General features: G+C 46.9%; 1 protein-coding gene across 1 annotated transcript in view; it reads right to left on the reverse strand.

The window, feature by feature from the left end:
• The window catches only part of trpc5a (transient receptor potential cation channel, subfamily C, member 5a), a 45869-nt gene extending 25869 nt beyond the window's left edge, over positions 1 to 20000 (reverse strand). The window contains exon 1 of the mRNA XM_029839644.1: positions 19511 to 20000. The gene's annotated coding sequence lies outside the window, so the exon portion shown is untranslated. The remainder of the gene's footprint in view (positions 1 to 19510) is intronic.
• Positions 20001 to 20035: the final 35 nt, after the last annotated feature.

The raw sequence follows: 20035 nt of genomic DNA on the forward strand, positions 1-20035 counted from the left end.
AGGAAGGCAAAGCTACACTGGGAGGGAGGAAGATGGAGGCTTCCTGCAGCTGTTTCAGGACCTGGTCATCACCTGCTGGGAGGTGCAAGTAGAGGTCAGAGAGTAAATTCAGAAAGTTCAGAGAAACTTTCTGACTGTTAAAAAACAGATTCCTCTCTCAGGAACCTCAACACGATGCTGCAGGAACAAAGACTAACCCGTCAGACTCCTGGAAAGCTCTTTCATCCCCCCCCCCCCCCGATTAGAAACAGGCATTTCATTTACAGCATCGACCTGGCAGCAACAGCCTCGCGACGAGGAAAGAGGAACAAATTCTGGCAAATATGACGACGCTGGCAGATGATGCAACGCGCTGTTGTGTAACGCTCCCGATATAGAACCAACGGATCATTCGGCATTTGGGGAGCCGAGGCCGCAAGCTGAACTGAAAATATCTCATCTCCAGACCCACCTAAAATCCTGGGGGATCTGGCGCCTGATTCCCCCCTGACTCTAATCCCTCTACCCCTCCGTCATCCATCCCTTCGTTCCTCCGGTCTCCCTCTGGTTTCAGGCCACCGGGACTAATTTGACCCCCTCTTCAGCTCTAATCTTCTTCCAGTTTTCTACCTCTCGTCCTTCTCATCGCCCCCAGCAGCTCTTCACTTGTCTTCCCTCTGAATTGCTTCACCAGATTTGGCCGATCACGACGGTCCCTCCTGTTCTCACCCCACTTTCCACCCGAAAGTGGTCCCGCGGCTGCGCCATAGCAACCGCCGTCTCCTCTTTTTTCTATTGTCATTTCGATTGTTGTACAATTACATCTTCAAAAGAAGGACTTTATAGATCAATCAAGCCCTCAGACTTGATCCTTCCAGCCCTCCCTCCTTCTCTCATTCCAAACCTTCTTGTTATCCTCTACCTGCTTCATCTATCTTGCTTTCTTCCCTTCACCTGTCAGCCAGCTAATTTATCTTCCCTCGAGCCATCCTCCCTCCATCCCCTCTCGACTGCCCACATTTCACGTTTATCTCCCTGCTTCCTGCTTCATAAATCCCCCTTTTCCTCCTTTACCATCATCCCTTCCATGCACCTGAAATCCTTGGGCCATCCCCTATCTACACCTTCATCCATTTATCTGTCAACCTGTTTTCCGATGCTCATCCACACTCAGTAATACCACCAGAGGAGATACCCGCTTCCACAGATTGAGATCTTTCAGATATGCTGAGGGAAGCTACTTAACTACACTGACAACGTCGCCATGGAGAACCTGGGTTTTGGGATGCGGAGGGTTCCCGAGGATTGCGACAGCTGTACGTGTAGACTGAGGCAATTCCAAGACACAAAGAGACAAAAATCAAAGCACCAAAGGCAGAAGACTTCACGGAGGACTTGAATGTCACAGCGAGTTTGATTGTTCCACTTGTCCTTTCTTCCCGCCTTCCTTTATTCTGTCCTTCCTGCCTTTAATTTGAACAAATACCTAATTATGCCATGAGATATAATTGAATTTGTAACACTACATCAGTCTTCTTAATTGGCCTGGCCTCTGTGTGTGTGTGTGTGTGTGTGTGTGTGTGTGTGTGTGTGTGTGTGTGTGTGTGTGAGAAAAACGACTGCAGTATCAGTGAGTGCTTGTTGTATGTGGCTTTCTTTAATCAATGTGAGTGCTGTGATCTGCATCTTTGGGCCTGGCATTAAGGGAGATGACGCAAGCATACACACACACACACACACACACACACACACAAACACACACACACATACACACACAAACACGCACACACGCAAACATATACACACAAACACATACACACGGGGATTCAGCTAAGCAGTGATAAACGGAGCTATTACCACACACAATCGTTGACAGGGTGTTTAGTTCCTGTGTGGGGGGATTAAGTAGCACCTTTAATTTCCTAGCGTGCACGCCGACCTGCGGGTCTTTTTGAGGGATTGCTGTAAAAGTGCCCCGCTGCCGTTTTCCAGCAGCCTTAGATGACATAATCTGTCTGGATCCAAGAGAAAGGGTCGGAAAATCCGGGTTGACTCATGAGGAGTCTTGGTTACGGACCCGTGAAGGGATTAATTAACGAGAATCCAAGTAAGGTGGTGAGAAATTGCAAAGCGGCCGCTTTATTTTAAAACAATGGCAGCGGAACGTGTGTCCCATATGTTGTCTTACAATGTGGCAGATAAAGACTAACGCTGCCCTCCTTTGTGACGCCTCATTGTCACTTCTGTGTGAGACGCAGGGAGGCGTGACAGTGGTTGTTTCACCTCTTCGGAGGTTTAAACAGGAGTCATCGCGACCCTCAGTTGCCCGTTTGTGTGAGGTCAATCTGGGATTTCAACAGGACATCAAACGCGACTGACAACAGTGGGATAATGGCGGCTAACCCGGCTGCTCTCACCCCGAATCTGGGAAAAAAATACTCTATATGCAGCCCAAGTAGTTTATTAAAGACTGCAGAGTCTTTATTCATCATTCTACACAAACCATATTCAAGGGAATTCCTGAGATTTTATACTGACGGCAGCCGAAATGTGGAGCCGCTAAACGGAACGTGGCGCTCTGGTTTTGAACTCGCCTGTGCGGCTGTAACGGGGTTGAATATTTTAGCATCCTTGTTTACACAGTTAGTGTTGTCTACACTCACACACACGTGGACAAGACCATGAAAACAGACCAGTGGCTAATTAGTCACCGTCTGTGTGTGTGTGTGTGTGTGTGTGTGCGTGTGTGTGTGGGAAGTACTTAGCGATGTCAGATCAAAGGAAGCCTTCTAATGTCTGCCTGCTGTCTTCCTGACTAATTAACCCAACACACACACACACACACACACACACACACACACGCACACACACACACACACACACACACACACACAGACTCAAGCAGGTCAAACTGAAGGGTAGTTAATATCAACTCTGTTACATTAAAGGTCTTTGATATTTCAAACTCCAAGAACTTTATTAATAGTACTGATGTGCATTTTTCTAACATGTCGGGTTAACAGGTTTTTTTTTTTTTACTGTGATCAGAATAAAACTGTAAATACACTTCTGTAGCTTTTATCTTGTTTTTTGGCCAAGTGGAGCTCTGAAACATCCGGTCTGTGCAGTTTCACGTGGCTCCACTCAAACATGGAGACAAAGTTCGAGCCTTCCCTGGTGTGTTTCCTCTGGGTTATCAGCACCAACAAGTGTTTGTGCTGCGAAGAAATGAGTCAATCAGCCTCAAACAAACCCTGAATAGAGCCGGCAGGTCAAATTGAATGTTTGGAACGGAAGAAAACTGGGAAAATTCAGCGAGGAAGAGATTGGCAACAGGTCTCCACCGTCCCCTCACTCATCACTGCCTCATTTCCTCCCTCTCTCACACCTCCCTCCTCATCGTCCTCACGTCGCTAACCCGACTCTCCTCAGATATCATTAACACTTACTCAGCTTGGGCATTTAACAACATTAATTGCGCATTTAAGCGCTAAAACATTCCCCAGCCTCCTGCATGAGTTGCATGAATGTGACGTATCAGGCAGCGGCGGATATTAGCAGACCCAATCTCGGTGTGAACGGTGTCTTAGTGACCACAATTACGCACAACTATCCTGGCCTTTGTAAGAGCTGCCGTCTTTATGTGACACCCAGATCCAGCTGAAGTCAGCCGTGCCAGCAGACGTAACTCCTCTTCCCTGAAGTGGCAAATTTACAAAAGGAAAACCTCGTTTGCAACCACTTGTGGGAGAGACGGAAGCTCGTTTCTCGGATAAGCTCTGACACAGCAAGCGTGCTTCCACTGGTGGCGTCCTCTGACATGCGTAGTTATCTCCACGTTTCATCCGCGTCACCATGAAAACAGTGAACTCTTCCAGGGTGAGAGGACAGAGGCCGTCAGCCGGCCAATTAAAAACATTTTCTTTGAATTCTTGTCACACGGGGGCCAAACCATCATGATTAATCCCTTCACCAAACACAGGGCAAACCTACAGTTGTTTATCTAGAACCATAACATTATTCAACAGGCATTTCTGTGATTAGATCTCAGGTAAAAAATGATTTAAAATGAAATAAAAGTGCATTTATGGCTCGCCAGAGCTGCACAAATCAGCCAGTTGTCGACTCTCTGGGACGGAGCTCCCAGTTGATATTATCGAGGAAGGTGCGGATGATAAATGACGAAGGTTTTTCCACGTATACATCATCAGAATGAATGAAACGGCCGGTCCTTGTTCCACAGCGGCGTGATGAATCACGAAAAAACCCTGGTGGTAGTTTGTCTGACAGTGATCCGCATCTGCTTAAGTAACTTTTAATGAAGTGGGTTTTGAGATTAAATTCCCTCTCACTCTCTGTCTTCCCCACAAAAGTACAACAATGTGTTCTTCGCCGTCCATTAAGTCGCTATTAGTCCTGCGGAAGTCATTACGGACCCTGCTTGCAGGCAAATAAAAAAAACATTAAATCCTGGTCGTAAAAAGCCGCCAAAGGAGGAAAATTGAAAGATTACTGACTTTGCCGAGGAAAACGGGAGACGAGTGTGCTACGGTTGCCTGAGAAGTTGCTGGAGATGAGAAATGCCCTCGGAGTGAAAGTCTGCTTTGATGTTGCAAAGAAATGCTTTGATGTTTTGATATTTGGTTCCTTTTTCCATGCCTTACATGCATAAAGAATGGAAGAGCTTCAAAAGGAATTAAAACAGTGTATTCCTACACTGATGTGAGACACAGTGAGAAGCCTATCTACTATCAATAAATGATCATTTCTCTGGATTCCGGATGTTAGGTGCATTTATTTCCTTGTTGGACACGATCTCAACATGGCCCCCGATGCATCCCCACTGTTAACATCTGCAACAGGGCTTCTGTCAATGTAAATATACCTGCATACAGTTGATGCGAAGCAGAAACGAGCGGGACTCGACAGAGATGGACGACGTCCCCGCCGGCTCTAATTGATCATTTCACCAACAAATATGCTCTTTGGGTTTGTCAAACATCGGGGATTTGTAAAGCTCCGCGGGATCGTTCCTCCTGTTTTACTGGTCTCATTAATCTGCAGCTACGGGAATAAAAACAAGAGCAAAATCACGAGGGAGGAACAGGTGGATGATGAATGGCGGCGCTTTCTGTCCCCGCGGCCTGATGCTGGGGCTGTCTTGGTTACCATAGCGACTGTCCTGACAACATTCTTGCACAGCACAGCCCGTGTGTTGCTGTGGCAGTTCTGTCAGGGCTGGATAAAACCAATGTTTTCTTTCCCCCAATTTAGGGTCAATTGGGCTATTGAGCTGTTGTAGTGATGTCTCCCTCCTGTAGGGGGCACTGTGCTCAGGTGTTTTTCCCCCCCCAAAAAAACATCTGGAGTCAAAACACCCACAGGTTCTATTAAAAACATGTACGCACAGTCACGTGCCCCTTCAAAAGTCCTTTCCACCGTGTGCCACGCTCTGAATTTAGCTGACCATCGAGTGTGTGTGTGTATGAACGTTAAAACACGCAGCGAGATTGACAAACTCTCCCCTCCGCTTGCTCGCTCGCTCACTCTGGTCATGTGACGTAATCACAGCCCGTGTGTTGCTGTGGCAGCCACGGAGGGCCGTCCATCAGTCAGAGTGTTCCACTAAAGACACCACAGATCGCTCCCTGGGGTGCGCACACACTTGGTAAAGCTCACAAAATGGATTTACATGCACATGCACTTAGCTGCAGAGGTCAATGCAGAGAAAGTGAGATGGAGATTAGCGAACGGAGATGTGAAGTTAGCTGCCGCAGTGCCAGTTTTCCTAACGTGCTAGCGTGACTTTTCCCAGCGACCTTTTCTTCCCCTCCTCTTCCAGCCGCTACTTCTTTGATTGCGACGCCCAGAGAGTTGCCCCAGCGTCTTCCTGTGCATCACAACAGACGCACCGCAGATGTCACTTTAATCACATTTATTTAAGGATCCAATCTGGGGGTATTTTTTTTGGGCGACTGGCACAGGGAACATCTTGTGTTAATCCTTGGTGATCTCGTTTGCGATCTTCATCTGTATCGAAGCGCCATGTTCATGTCTTACATCAGAGAATCCAAAAGCATCATTTATGTCATCATTTGATGAACCGGGAGCAAGAACGAGCTCAAACACCATGACAACGGTGAGATATTTATAAAAAAATGACATAGCCACTCTGATTCGTCTTTTAAAAGCTCTAATACCCCCTCCCCACACACGCACACCCTCCATCCTTCAATTACCGACGCCATTATAACATCAATCAAAAAATGCAGCCCTTAAAATGGCACCATTGTTGTCAAGGGTTAATGAGTTTTTTCTCCCAGACGCCGCAGCCCGCCGGCGACGTCACGCTCATAAATAACAGTAAAATGCCACCAAAAGACCTTTCCGCCGCGCTTCTCCTCCAGCGGTGCGCACGACACGAACTAGCGGCGCCGCGTAATGAGGTGCACTGACGTGCATTGGAAAAATAAATAAACAAACTCAGACTTCAAACGTATGGAAATTAGGCGAGACGAGCGATGCGGGACATTCCTCGGCGCATTCAGGGAACGGCGTGGTGAATGTGGGTTATCGGTCTTTCGCTAATCAATCACAAACGCAGGAAGACCAAGAACACGGCTCAGGATCTCTCCTGTATTGATTGGTCTTAATTACAAACATTACTTTTCCCCACAGTAATCTGCACGAGCGAATATATATCCCCTCCAATCGTCTGATAGCCGATCAATGTACCGATTGTTTTTTTTCCTCGGGAAGAAGATGACCACGGAGAGATTGCTTGACCTTTTTGTTCCCCTGTAAATGTTCCCCTGAGGCCTGCATAAATACCGTCTGACACAGGTGGAAAATTTATCTCCACCTTTGAAAATTTATCTCCACCTTTGAATCGCGCCCTCCAGCTCGAAGGTTAATGTGTGTGTGTGTGCGTGTGTGTGTTCTGGTTGATGTGGCGACGATGAAGCTTACAGTTCATCTTAAAAACAAGTGAGAAAAGTGCTGTACCGCTCCGACTCCCCGGCGGCAGCGTTGGTCGCTGTGGCGAGCAAAGTCCATCGGGTTTAAGCTGGAGAGGAAGTGGTTGACGTTTGAAGACAATAAAGAGTCATTCAAGAGCTGGAGTTGCTCAGAAATGAGTCTAAATGTTGGCGATAAGCTGCGTTGCCTCATTAGTGCTCAACAAATACAGCAGGAGACGCAAACTCATATCTAATTAAAGATGAGCAACTGTGATGAAGCAACATGCCCTCTATAATTGATTAAACTAATCATCATTTTTTTTCTACAGCCAATTAGTCTGGATCGAATCCTCTGCCTGTAAACCGCTGCGGATTGTAGCTAAATGAATGTTTTACTGGCACCGCCGACCGATTTCCTCCAGAACGACGCCACGCAGGAAGTTGTCCTCTTTGCACCAACGTTCATTCTTGATGACGTTAGCCATTAAGCTAGTTCCTCGCGGGATCATTGATCAGATGCATTTCTGAACAAGTGACACACACACTTCATTAAAATTGAACTGAAGATACCTGCATCTAAATATTTTACACGCTGTCTGACTGCTGTGCCTCTGAATTATTATTAGCATTTATGCTAATAATAATTCAGAGGCACTCTGGTGCTGCTGAAGCGATTCAGTTGTGTCCATATGTGAATATAGCTGAGGAATTCGGTGGCGTGGATTTAATCAACCCATTGGTGGAGAAGCGCATGCCGTGAATAATGCATCGGGCGGAGCGTCTCGGAGGCGGCGGACGTTGGTCACAGGTTCACGATGATGGAGAGAAAAATCGCAAGGTGAAAGCAAACCAATTTTCTGCATCCATGCAGTTTCCTGCTGCCCACCATCCGTACTGGGCGCGTTGCCGAACCCAGATCAATACATTGATCAATCCCCGGCAGCTGGCCGGGCCTCTGCGCTAGCATGGGCCTTTGGGCTGGCGGAGTGGCAATAAACAGTAGATGTTTACGGTCGGCCATGAAGTGCTGGACGAAATAGTTGCATCAATAAGCTGCAATCAGAACTGGAAACGACGCAGCTCATTCCAAACCGTCACAACAACAGGTTTATTGTATTTATAATACCAGATCCTATCGCCTGCGTGATGGAGCTTACGCTAGGCTAAGCTAATGTGCGTCCATAAGAGACCGAAGCAATGAACTTTAATATATTCAAGCGTGGAGTAGTTTAAGAGGTCCTTTTGGGTTTTATTGATTTTTCTGATGCTCAGATTAAATGTCAGTGGTTCGTGGTGATCGACTGCGCCAAGAGTCCTTGCTTACTAAAGCAGCCCTTAATGGCCGAGACGTCAAGAAAATCGAACCCAGCACGCGATCAAAGCTTTGCTTCAAAGGGCGTCGCTGAATTCGGCTTTCTTTGTATTACCTCGCCGCCGTTCCCTTGTCGACTCGAAAAGGAGTGCGAAAGTAAATTCACTGAGGTTGACAGTGGCAGGCGACATCGAGTTCATGCTTTACACCTGTGGCGCCGTTAGCACCGCCCTGGTTCTCTGTTACTGCACGCCTGATTTAAAACTCCTCATCAGGAGGGTCACGGTCAGAGGAGGAAGTTGAAAGATGGGGAAAAAACTTGAGCTAAAGGGGTAATGAGATAAACTGGGGGGAGGGGGGATAATTACAACAATTAAAAGTTCCCCACTGAAATATGGCTTTATTTAAAAGCATAATTAGCTGATTAAAGTTTTGAAGGCTAAATTGCAGAGCTTTAATTTATGATTTCGACTCAATTGTTAATGGGAAAACATCTTTATATCTAAAGAAAAGCTCGCCATCGATGAAGTTGAGATCACTGCAGAATTTATATATTTTATTTCCTTCTCGGGCAGATTTGTCCTCGATTGTTAGCAGCACGAGTGTCAGCCACGTTATGTTTTCTTGCTGAAGTGGTTTCACACGTTTCTCTGAACAATCACACGTTTCTCCTCGTGAAAAGCCTTCGAGTGCTGAAAGTCCTTGAATAACCAACCTGCGCCGACTGCTCGTTGCCGGTGCCTTTAGTAGGGCCGCGCTGCGCACTTACAGCACAATGAAACGCATCAGCGGGTCCAAACAGCACGCATCAGGAATGTGACACAGATTCCCCTCCAAGTTTGAACTGTCGATTCAGGCCGAATGGAGCCGATCAGCTACAGGGTATTATGAATAATTTAAGCTTTCATCCGAAATGAGCTCAGCAGTCAGAGGTTAAATATGATGTAAATCAATAAAATGTGGCTATAAAATTAAATGTCAACCTTGGATTCCATGGATGTGGGTAAATGACTGAAAAGGGGAAAATAAAGAGGTATGAATTATTGTGGACAGGCCTGCTAACGCTTCTCCTAGCGATGGCCAGAGAGACAACGATGAAAGGCGGAGATAATATCGGGCGTGAGGAGACTGCGCGAGCAGAAACAGCTGTCGCGCAAGCCTATTGTTAGCCACGCCAGAAGCTACTGGACGGCTACATTTTCATTAGTTTTCAAACACATCAAGCAGCATCAAAAGAATGAGCAAGAAAGTCTTTGATCCTCAGAGGGTTTTTTTTTTTAAAGCAACTAAATTGAAGTCCTAATTTGTGAAACCTGCCATGTTGCTTCGAAAGGCTGTGCAACCATCAAGCTCTTGGATCGGATCGTGGGAAGAGTTAAGGATGGCGACTTTTGGGGGTAATTGTGCAGGAAATGTGCAGCTGAAAGCATCTGCGGGACGTAAATATGGTCCTGTCCCCAGCGCCGTCCCCAAAGGACAAAAGTGTGTTAGCAGCTAATGATCCATTAGCTGTTCAACACCCTGGTGGGAAGTTCAACAGGTAACATTTACTGTTGTGAGGAAAATGAGATAATAGCTCAGCCAAACATCGGTGTTTGAAATGTTCCTTTTCCTCAACTTTTTGAGTAGTTTTGTTTTAAGCCATCAGCGTTGGCGCCGAAAGAGCCAACAGTAACCCAACCTGTGGGGTTGAAACACAGGTGAACCAGTACCAGCAGCAGGCACCACCACAGGACACAGTAGACAAAAACCTGGATCTTCTGGTTTGTACTAAGGAATAAGAACCAGCTGACTTGACCTCTGACCCTGATCCTTAAATACAAGCTCGGGCAAAGGCAGGACCTCTCGGAGGGGATCCTGAAGGGACCAATCGCTCCGTGTGTGTGCATTTGTGTCTCAGCTAAAACGCAAAACTAAACCCCTGCTGCTCTGGCGTGCTCCACGAGGCAGAGGGAGCCTGCGCCGACCCCCCGAAAAACAGGCTGATGCCGCCCGGGAGTTTGTGATGAAGCACTTTCACGAGGACGCGAAGAGCAACGTTGAAAAAAAAAAATGTCACCGTGCCAATAAAATCAGGGAGGAAACAGAGCGCTAAGACCAACCATTAAATGTGATAAACAACAGCTTCAGCAACCCATTCTCCCTCTGTTCCCTCTAACACACACACACACACACACACACACACACACACACACAGAGTTAAAATTTAATCCTATTTGCAAGCTGCAGTCAGCCAAGCGGAGACAGCAGAGAGAGCGAGCGAGCGAGGGACACAGATATATGGTGAGAGAGGAGAGAAACCACGAGACGGGACACGCTGGGACGGACGCACACACGCTGCAGAGGTGAGATGACGGGTGAACAGAAGAAGAGACAATGCATCAGGCGGAGGAGGTGAAAATGGAGAGGGGGAGGGAGAGAGAGAGAGAGAGAGAGAGAGAGAGTGTGCAGGGCTCCATCGGCGTCTGATTCACCAGGTTTTCTGCAGCCAGTGCAGCGTGAAGAGGGGTCGCCAGGGGTCGAGAATCAATCAGCAGAGTATAATCAATAACTTTAATATCACTGCAGTTGTTTTGTCTTGTTTGGAATCCGTCTCACCGAATGTTGCTTTTTCCACTTCTGCCATCGTCCAAGTTTCCTCCACGTTTGCCGAGTTTAGTCCTGTTCCTTGTTTCTTTTCCTCACGCTAACTTTTAAACCCAAACATGCTTCTCTTGGCATGGATATTGCAGATCAGAGGTAATTGTTACCAAATACAGCACTTTGGAGAGGTCGTTGTCCATTTCTTCAAACGTGTTAACCTTGCTAACAGAGGCTAACAGCATCTGCAGGATGGCTTCATTTGATGTCACTGAAGCTCTTTTCTTTCCTTTCTTTCCTGTGGATTTCTTCATCGCAGGACCGGAATCAAGCAGCCGCGCAGTTAGCACAGCTAAACTATCAAATCCCAAGGGCACGCGCCGCAAAGACCTGAAAGCAGCGCGAAAAGAAAAAAAAATCTCTTAAAAAATGAATATAATGAACCAAAAAGGCAGCACAGGCTGATATAATAGAGGCAGGAAGTATCGATTACTTGAAGCGCTCTGTGGTTAAAAAAAGAAAAAAAAAGAAAAGGTATGACATCACTTTAAACAGCTTCCAACGGGTCAGTCGTGCAAGGACACGAGGAGTCTGGAGCACGCTGAAACACTAAAACCCTCCACAACTGGAAAAAGACAAACGGGATTCAGACACTCTAGGTTCCGGCGGCCGCGGCCAACCCTGATTAGGCAGATCCACGGTGATCAGAAAAATGTTAGCCGCCCTCCTGAGATATCGATCACGTGAGGGGCCTCAGCGGAGAGATGGGCGCCACGTCCTAATGGCAGCCATGCTTCAGATTCTTTTCTTTCACTGTCATTAGCTCCAGGAATGCCAATTAGCGCCATACTTTAACTCTCTCCCGTCTGAGCATCAAATTGCCTATTGTAATATCCACAATTAGAAGCCTTTTATTTCCAGATACAGATAATTAATCTCAGTAATGGATATTGGACACTGATACGCAGTGAATAGGGACCATAAAATGAGACTATAGCTTCTCTAATGGTACTCTCCGTGGTCGTGTGGTACCCTACACATTTGTGAGGACTCAACTCTAAAGAGACAAGAGAAGAAGCAGCAGTAGAGCCCAGAAACGAGCAGGAAAAGCATCTGTGCATCATACAGAAGTTATTCCAATCACCTGGAGTGGGCGCACGCACGCAGATGCTGCAGCCCATAAAATCAATGGCAGATGATGTATATGTTCAATTGTCTTGGCCACGCCCACTTCCTCACAGCCACCGCGCACGATTAAACAAAAGGCTACTCAAAGCAACAAGAAGAAGGGAAGGAATGATGAGTCCTGGGGCTCTGGACGGGGCTAAAATGACTGAGACAACTGGGCACCGACCCAGGAGTCCCACATCCGTGCTGCATTTAGCACCTTCCATCCATCTAATGCTGCAATATTCATGTTCAATTACTCTGATAAAGTGCACATGCAGTGCTGGAATTCTTATTAGAGACCTTTATTTTACGTCTCGGCCCATCTTTATATATTTTTAATGTAGCTGTAATGCTAGGTGAGACGGGCGGGGGGGGGACGTAATGGTTCACATTATTTTTCAAGACAATCCCGAGGCCTTGTTATGCAATTCCACACATGAGTGTGCACTAATAGACAGAGTCATGGGAAAGGGATGAAAAAGAGGGGAGAAAAAGGTTGCTCTCCACAAACAAATAAATTCCAGCCTATTATCTCAGGAGGTAGCTGTTGTTGCTCTTGCTGCTCAAATCATGGACGACTCCTCTTCCCGCACGATCGCTTCGCCTCCTCGACGAGGTGCTGATTGTCTTGCGGTGGCGTTCACGGGGACGAATGTGGTCATACGCACATGCTATTAGCACGGTTATTAGCCGTCTCCTGCACGTGGAGCCATACCCAGACAGGGCTGATGTGTTGCTCACTTTGAGATCCACAATTAGCATTTTTAATGACCATATTACCAGAAAACAGACCTGATTTGTAACCATTAAATGGGTTGAAGCAACCACTGAGTCCACAAAATTACAACAACTGAAATGTGTCTGAACGCAAAGCAACACGTGCGCCTACAGACACGCGTGATTGCAGACGCTACATCATCCGTCCGGGCATATACGAGTGAGAATTCAACTCTCAGGATTCTGGAATCAACTGCCAGCAGCAGCTGTGAGTCAGGTTTAACGCACATTAACCGGAAAGGCCCCCCTGCTGGCCACATCCTGCAACTGCACTCTTGCAGGGTGCAAACGCAGCCACAGAGGCTGAGATCATTTAAAGCAGCCTATCAAGCTATGCTAACAGGTCCTCTTATTGTGATACTCACGGTCCAAACAACAAAAAGATACGATGTGTTCAAGTGCAGCTAAAATTCCTGCAGCGCTTTGCAGAGCGTGACAGCCGTGTACTTTAATTTATTATCACGTTATTGCACTAAATCCCATGGAACTAAGACAATACTAAAACAAAATGTCCTTGTTATTCAAAAGCCAGAAAATAAGCTCATTATCTTTAAATAACAAATAATAACAGATTATTTTCCTGAGCTGAGTAAATCCATTTTTTCCTGATTGCATTTTTATAGTTTTAATTTCTTTTATAATGATCATTGCTGTTTTTATTGGCTTGTAGTTGGACTTTTGTGTTCTTTTCCCTGTTTTAATTCTAATCCTGTGCCTCTAATGCCAACGATATAGTGTCATTAATGCATTCATGTGCCATATAATTAAGAATTGGAGCACAAGAACCTAGATTGGTGCACCACCTGTGGATTTGGAGTCCTGCTTGTCCCTTTCCTGTAACGACAGGAAGTTTATCCTGGAAAACAGATTGTTTACGATGGACGTTTGTTGGACTTTCTCATCTTGTCCTTCAGCACCCTCAGTCCTCCGACTCCCTCCGTCGGTGCCAGGAACATAAAAGATTCTGTAGTTTTTCAGCTCTGGCTGCTCGTCTCATTATTCTAATGGAGGGGGCTTTTTAGCGCGACGCATGTCTGAGGCAGATTTCCTGCTAAATGGAGCCGCACCAAATAAAGGCTGAAACCCAAAATATTAACCTTGTATGAAACTGCAGAGTTCAAATCTGTGTTTGCAGTTAAATTACATAAACACTGTAATTAGCACTGTTGCCTGCATAAACATTAGCAAAACACACCACTAGCAAGTGGTATTTGTAGAAGTTTTGCTGCAGTTTCTTGAATCTTTCCTCCTCCTGGCTGTTTGTCACGCACAGAAGCACCTTCCTGGAGCCGGGATGACTAATCTCCAGAGGTCAAAAGGCCACGCGTCTGATGTCTAGACAGCATCCTCCAGACAATATGACACTGTACCCCCTGATGGTGTGATTACAGGTTTACATGTGTGTGCAATAGACAAGCGACAAGCTGCGGACACGGAGGTGCAACACTGATGGATCTGATTTTCTTGTTTTTTACTCTGTAGGGCCAGCGAAAACTTGGACGTACCATTAAAAATTCCCCCAATCTATGAAAAATTCAAATTTCATTCTCCTCCCTCTGCTGTCTCCTCCAAAGATTTGCTGTAATCAGCCCAGCGGTTGCGTAATCTTGCTAACCGGCTTAGCGAGAGACAGAGGAGACGTTGTTACGGCACCGAAGGTGGTAATTATTAATGAATTACTCCCAATTAAAGCTCCACCGGCCATGCCTGCACGAGAAAAGTGCCATAAAGGAGCCAGCCTCTGTGCAGTGCTCTATGTCCTCTGCAGGGCTTCCTGAGCTCCAGGAACAACCGTTGTCAATAAGACAGCAAGGAGAGAAAACAAGCTGAGCAAAAACCGACTGTTGGTTCAACCCGCTGCTGGAGAGGCTGTGGGTCACTAGGATCTATGGTTCTGTTGTTTTTTCTAATGTATGCCTGATATAAGCATGAATTTAAAGAGAGCCCTGTATTCCAGATTATAATGTGACTGCCGAGGCTGCGCTAGAAACCGACAAAGACTCTGCGGCCAAACGGCATCGAGTATTTATCTGAAAGCTTGGAGGCAAAAAGGTTAAAACAGACTTCATTGAATTACTGATGTGGCTTAATAAAGACTGAAAACAGACGTAATGGCCGCTGCACTAACAGATTACTGAAATCAGTCAGCTGAGTCCGGGCCAATTACCCCCCCCCCCACCCGAAAAGAACAGAAGTAAACATGTGGAGAAGCTTTCTCGGTTTAACAGAAACGTAAATACTCAACATTAAATCAGGACTTAAACTGGCATTTCTGTGGCTGCTGACGGGTCGGTTTGGTCACACGAGGTTCCGGTAAAAGGACAACACACCAGTAAATTCTGCTGGGCTGAACTGAGAGAGACAGCTGGACATTCTTCATGCTTTTAGCTTTAATTAGCTAATGTTTCCGGGCTACATCAATAACTCTGAATGAATGACGACGGCGCGACAGGACGGGGAGGGAGCCGTGTGGTCACTGTTCGGTTTGACGTCTCCGAGATTAAATTCTGGTTATCTGATTATCTTGAACGGCCCGGGTTTGCTCTCGGTACCCCGCTGGTTTTGATCCAAAGCTCATTTCTTCGGTGCATTTCTGGTTGCTGTTGAGAGGCCGCTGTCCTGACCTTCCTTTTCTCAACAAATGCTCCTCATTGGCGATGCTCCGGCACTGTGACAACTGCGTGATATTGCTTTTGACCTGCGAGTGCGCGGAGAGAAAATCGACTCCGGCCTCCTGTGGCGTGCGCTGCCGAAACACGAGAGGCTCACCAAGATTTTAGCGTAGCGTTATTAACCACAAAGAACTGGTTTTATTTCTCCTCCGGCGGTTCAGGTTTGCATTGTTGCGCCAAACAGTCGATCGGCTGCAAATAAAAAGCTCTCCGGGCGACACAATTCGCTGGGCTCTTTGGGGGCTGATTCAATGGAGGACGTTCATCGTATCTGAAGTTGAAAATCCACCCGCACGGACGGGGCTTTCGGTAATCAGAGTTGGCCGACATTTCCTCATGAGGTCCAGCTCTACTATAAAAGTCCATCTTGAGAATGGCTTTGTAAGTACATCTTGGACCCAATCCATTTTTTCCGTTCCACCAGCCATCGTGGGTCAGGGAAAAAAAAAACCTATTATATCCAAACAATTGTGCACAAATGTGGCTTACTAGCTCCGACTTGCACGATCCCTGGCCAGACATCCGCATTGCCTGATGGGATTGGATAAATGAAGCAGTGTCAACGAGACAAAAGCTATGAAATGAGGACAACAGACAAGAGAATAATTTGGAAAGAGATGCCCAAATGTAGGTCTGTGAGCCTGTCTGTGGTCAGACAGTCACAGTCGATAAGCCAACCAGATCGCCTTCCTATGTTCCCTTTGATGTCTGTACAGAAACGGTACCAGGAATACTGGCGCATCGCTGTCTCACATTCTGAGGGGCTCAAAAAGGAAAAGTGTTGTTTGGGGGAAGAAAAGGATAAGTTTAAAGCAAAATCCCAGGTAAACCGGGGGATGGCGGCGGTCTCAAGTGAAAACAGGAAGCTTCCTTCACGGCAGGCTGTTTGATTGGAAACGGCGATTTCAGTCGCTGAAAACGGCGCTGAAAACAGGTTATACGGCATAAACGACCCCTTTTCCAGACGTTTGAGACGATCGACAACAAGACACATTGGGCCAGACAGGAAGTGTCTGCACGCGTGTGTTTTTGTATCACGCAAAAAACAGCGCCCCTAGGGGCCTGGCATGGAATAGACAGCATTTTTACAACATGTATTTGGCATGTTGGCAAACAGCAGGTGTGAGGAGCGTATGAAGGAAAGAGGATAGAGGAGGACATTCTTGCCTCCTGTGGTGTATTCAAGTACAGGTTCTCACATCTCATTCCATATTTTTGAGGCAAATATTGAGTATAATAGTTTTTTTTAACAATTCCAGCTGCATCACAGTTTTCCTCAGGCGAGTTTCACTTTAGATGAAAGAAATCTAATTTGTACTTTGTGCCCTGGATATTATTGTTGACTTGAGAAGGTGGAGGCATATCCAAACAGGAAGAGAAACCCAAGATAAAGGGAAGGAGGAAAGTGAGGAATAACGCTGAAATGGGACCTGATGAAATGATGAAGAGTGGATGGAGTAAATGGAGAAGAGAGAGCTGTGTGAGGATCATCAATGAGTGATGAGGAGGGAAGACGGAGGAAAATCAAGAGGAAAACAACCACAGTGGGATGAAGGGCGCTGCCTGGGTTTCACTCTGATGCACAAAACAATCACAAGCCAAGCGCCTCGTTCTCCATCTATCTGTCTATCTGGGAAAGAAAAAAAAAAACAGAGAAGTGGAGGAGGAAGAAAGAGGGAGAGGGAGGGAGAAGTGCTGGAGAGAGAGCGAGTGAAGCTTGTTATAAAAAAAATAAATAAAAAAGTGCTCACCCACACGGGTCAGAGCCCAGCGAGATCGCAAACCAAAAAAGACAATAAGGACGGGAAAGTTTTCACTCTGTCAAAGGCTCCAGCAGCTCTGATGTAATAATAACCAGAACTCTCGCAGAACCGGAACACGGGGGGGTGAAAAATCAAACACGCTGCCTTTTCATGCCAAAAAAAGCTCTCTGCAGGTGAACAGGTACTATCCAAACACACACACACACACACACACACACACACACACACACACACACACGGTCCTGTCTATTGGTGGAGTTTGTAGATATTTCCAGGGCTCGATGCTAACGCTATCAGGTTGGAGCTAAATGAAACCACGTTTTGTGCCGCCACAGTTTTTCCAGCTGAAACGTTGCCAGGTTACCGAGGATTGATTCAAGCTTCCATGGCGGATTAGGAAAGCAACTTCTGTCAAGTGCAGTCGTTCGGTGACAGGATTTCCGCTCTTCCTGCCCGCCCGGCTGGTGCAGTTGACTGGTTGGTGGAGTCAAATGGACGGTGGACGTTTGAGAAATGACCCGAGGAGGCGGGAAAGATGCCCCAGGTGCGAACGGTCCAATTAAGAAGTCGAAGAGTTTGCAGCAAAAGCAAAATATCTCACCATCCCATCAGGAGGTACGCACTGATACTGGTGACCAGTCTGAGTCTGAGCTCCGGGGTTCTTACTGTGGAGCTGCTGCTCCGGTCTGTTAAGCCCCCGTCCTCCGATATACCCCGTTTGAGCAAAGATTCCTGTGAAAGCCTCCACTCAGACTGGTTTTGTTCCATCCCTCTCATCTCTTCTCTCATGTTCCTCGTGTTGGGATTCTCCCATCGACTGTTTATGCAAATGTTTGCTTTCATCATCCAAAATGGGCTCTAGGAAGGAAAAAAAACACCAGGCGTGCTAAACCAAACCCCAACCACCGGGGAGGCTAATGCAGGGGGAGACGCAAACAAACACAGTTTGAACGCACCGTTGGAGGATGTGTGTGTGTGTGCGTGCGTGTGTGGCGCCAGTGCTTGACACATGTCGCTAAAGAGTGATGAATTAGGAGACTTGGACAAAAAAGTGAGGTGTGAAATGAAACTCTGGCCTGTAACGTCACGGAAGGTCTGACACTAATTAAACCTGTTCTGTTGTTTGTGTTTAATAAATGATCACACTGGTGCATCGGCAAACTGTTGCAAGAAAGAGGTGTATTACGCTGGTTTATGAATAATATACAGAATGCCCTGCAGAGATAGGTGGTATTCTTAACATTTCTGTGTGTGTGTCAGTGTGTGTGTGTTTCTAAAAGGTTTCCTCATCCATTTCAAAATCTTTCAAGTGTTTCCCCCTCTATGTGTAGTGATACTCTTCTCTTTAAATGTCAGCCATAACATCAAGCTGCTGCTGTTATAACACTTGTTCGCTCCCCCCCCCCCTCTCTCTCATGCACACACACAGGGATCTCTTTAATTATTCTTAATTTGAAGTGCAAATATACTCAAGCAACAAACTTAACAGAACCCAGAGAACTCATTGTTACCCCTCTCTCTCTCTCTCACACACACACACACACACATACGCACACACACCTTTTCTGCACCCCCTCTTTCTCCAGTATTAGTCAATAGTCAGGATACATAAACCACCCACCAGTCACCCAAAGCATCTCCCGAGCAAACTTCTCTCTCTCTCGTGCGCCTTTCTTTCTTTCTTTTTCTCTCTCTACTGCAACAACACAACCTGCAACAGCAGCTTCAGCCTTCACAGCATCCACATCGGCATCACACACACACACACACACACACACACACACACACACACACACACACACACAAAATAAGCGCAGCGAGTTCAGCTCCAGACTGGGCATCCATCACATCCATAACAGAGCAGCATCATCAGCTGCACCACCTCCAGCTCGTACATGTGGGAGTGTTGCACGGTGCGTTTGTTGCACGGTGCGTTTCTCCCGCGGAACGCAGCAGATTCGGGAGGACAAATCCGTTATTCGTCTGGTTTAATCACATCGGAGAAGGGAAAAAAAGTCTCCCAGATGTGATTTGAGCAGCTGGGATTGTCTCTCCAAGCACCCCTGTTACGTTAGAACTTATATCCTACATTGTGGTTGAGGTTTTAATTTGGAAAAGGGGGGTTATGAAAGGCAGGAGAGCCTCGCGCCCGGGCTGGTCAGCCGGCCTCGGCCGCGCGCTAACAGCTGCAGTTAATTAATCAATTACCGACGCTCACAGGTGTTCAGTTCGCGCCTTTTAATAGCTTTAAAAAACAGGTTTTACAGAAACAAAACTGTCGCTGTGAGTGTTTCTTACCTTTCTCCGGAGACGGCCACGATGAAACAAACGCGTCTTTCCCCACAAAATGTACGGGTTTAGTCCCCTCTCCCGGGGCTCTCGCGCACCTCGCGTACGACGGGCACCTCTCTCTTCTTTTTTACTCTTCTCTCCGCGTCTCTCCGTCCCTATTTCTTCTTCTCTCGCGGGATTTTCTTCCTCCCCACCACCGTCTTGTTCTTCACCTCCACCACCTCCTCCCTCTCTTTTCTCTCCCTCTCTCTCTCGCGCGCTGCGCGGGATCAGCTCGTATTCATCCACGCGCCTCTTGGGCAGAGACGGAGCAGCTCGCGGTGCTGATGCTGCGTCTCCGCGCGGCTCATCCTGATGTGGAAACAGCGCAGGACGTGTGCGTGTTCCTGCGTCGGTGCTGAAGCTACAGGTGATCCACCAGATGTATTTTATTCCGGAGCGCAGTGACGCTCCCTGCGCCACATCGAATCGATCCTCTCTCTCTCTCCCTCTCTCTCTCTCCTTCTCTCTCTCTCTCTTGAAATACGCTCG

This window comes from Takifugu rubripes, chromosome 8 (genome assembly GCF_901000725.2).
Source record: "Takifugu rubripes chromosome 8, fTakRub1.2, whole genome shotgun sequence".
NCBI lineage: Eukaryota > Metazoa > Chordata > Actinopteri > Tetraodontiformes > Tetraodontidae > Takifugu > Takifugu rubripes.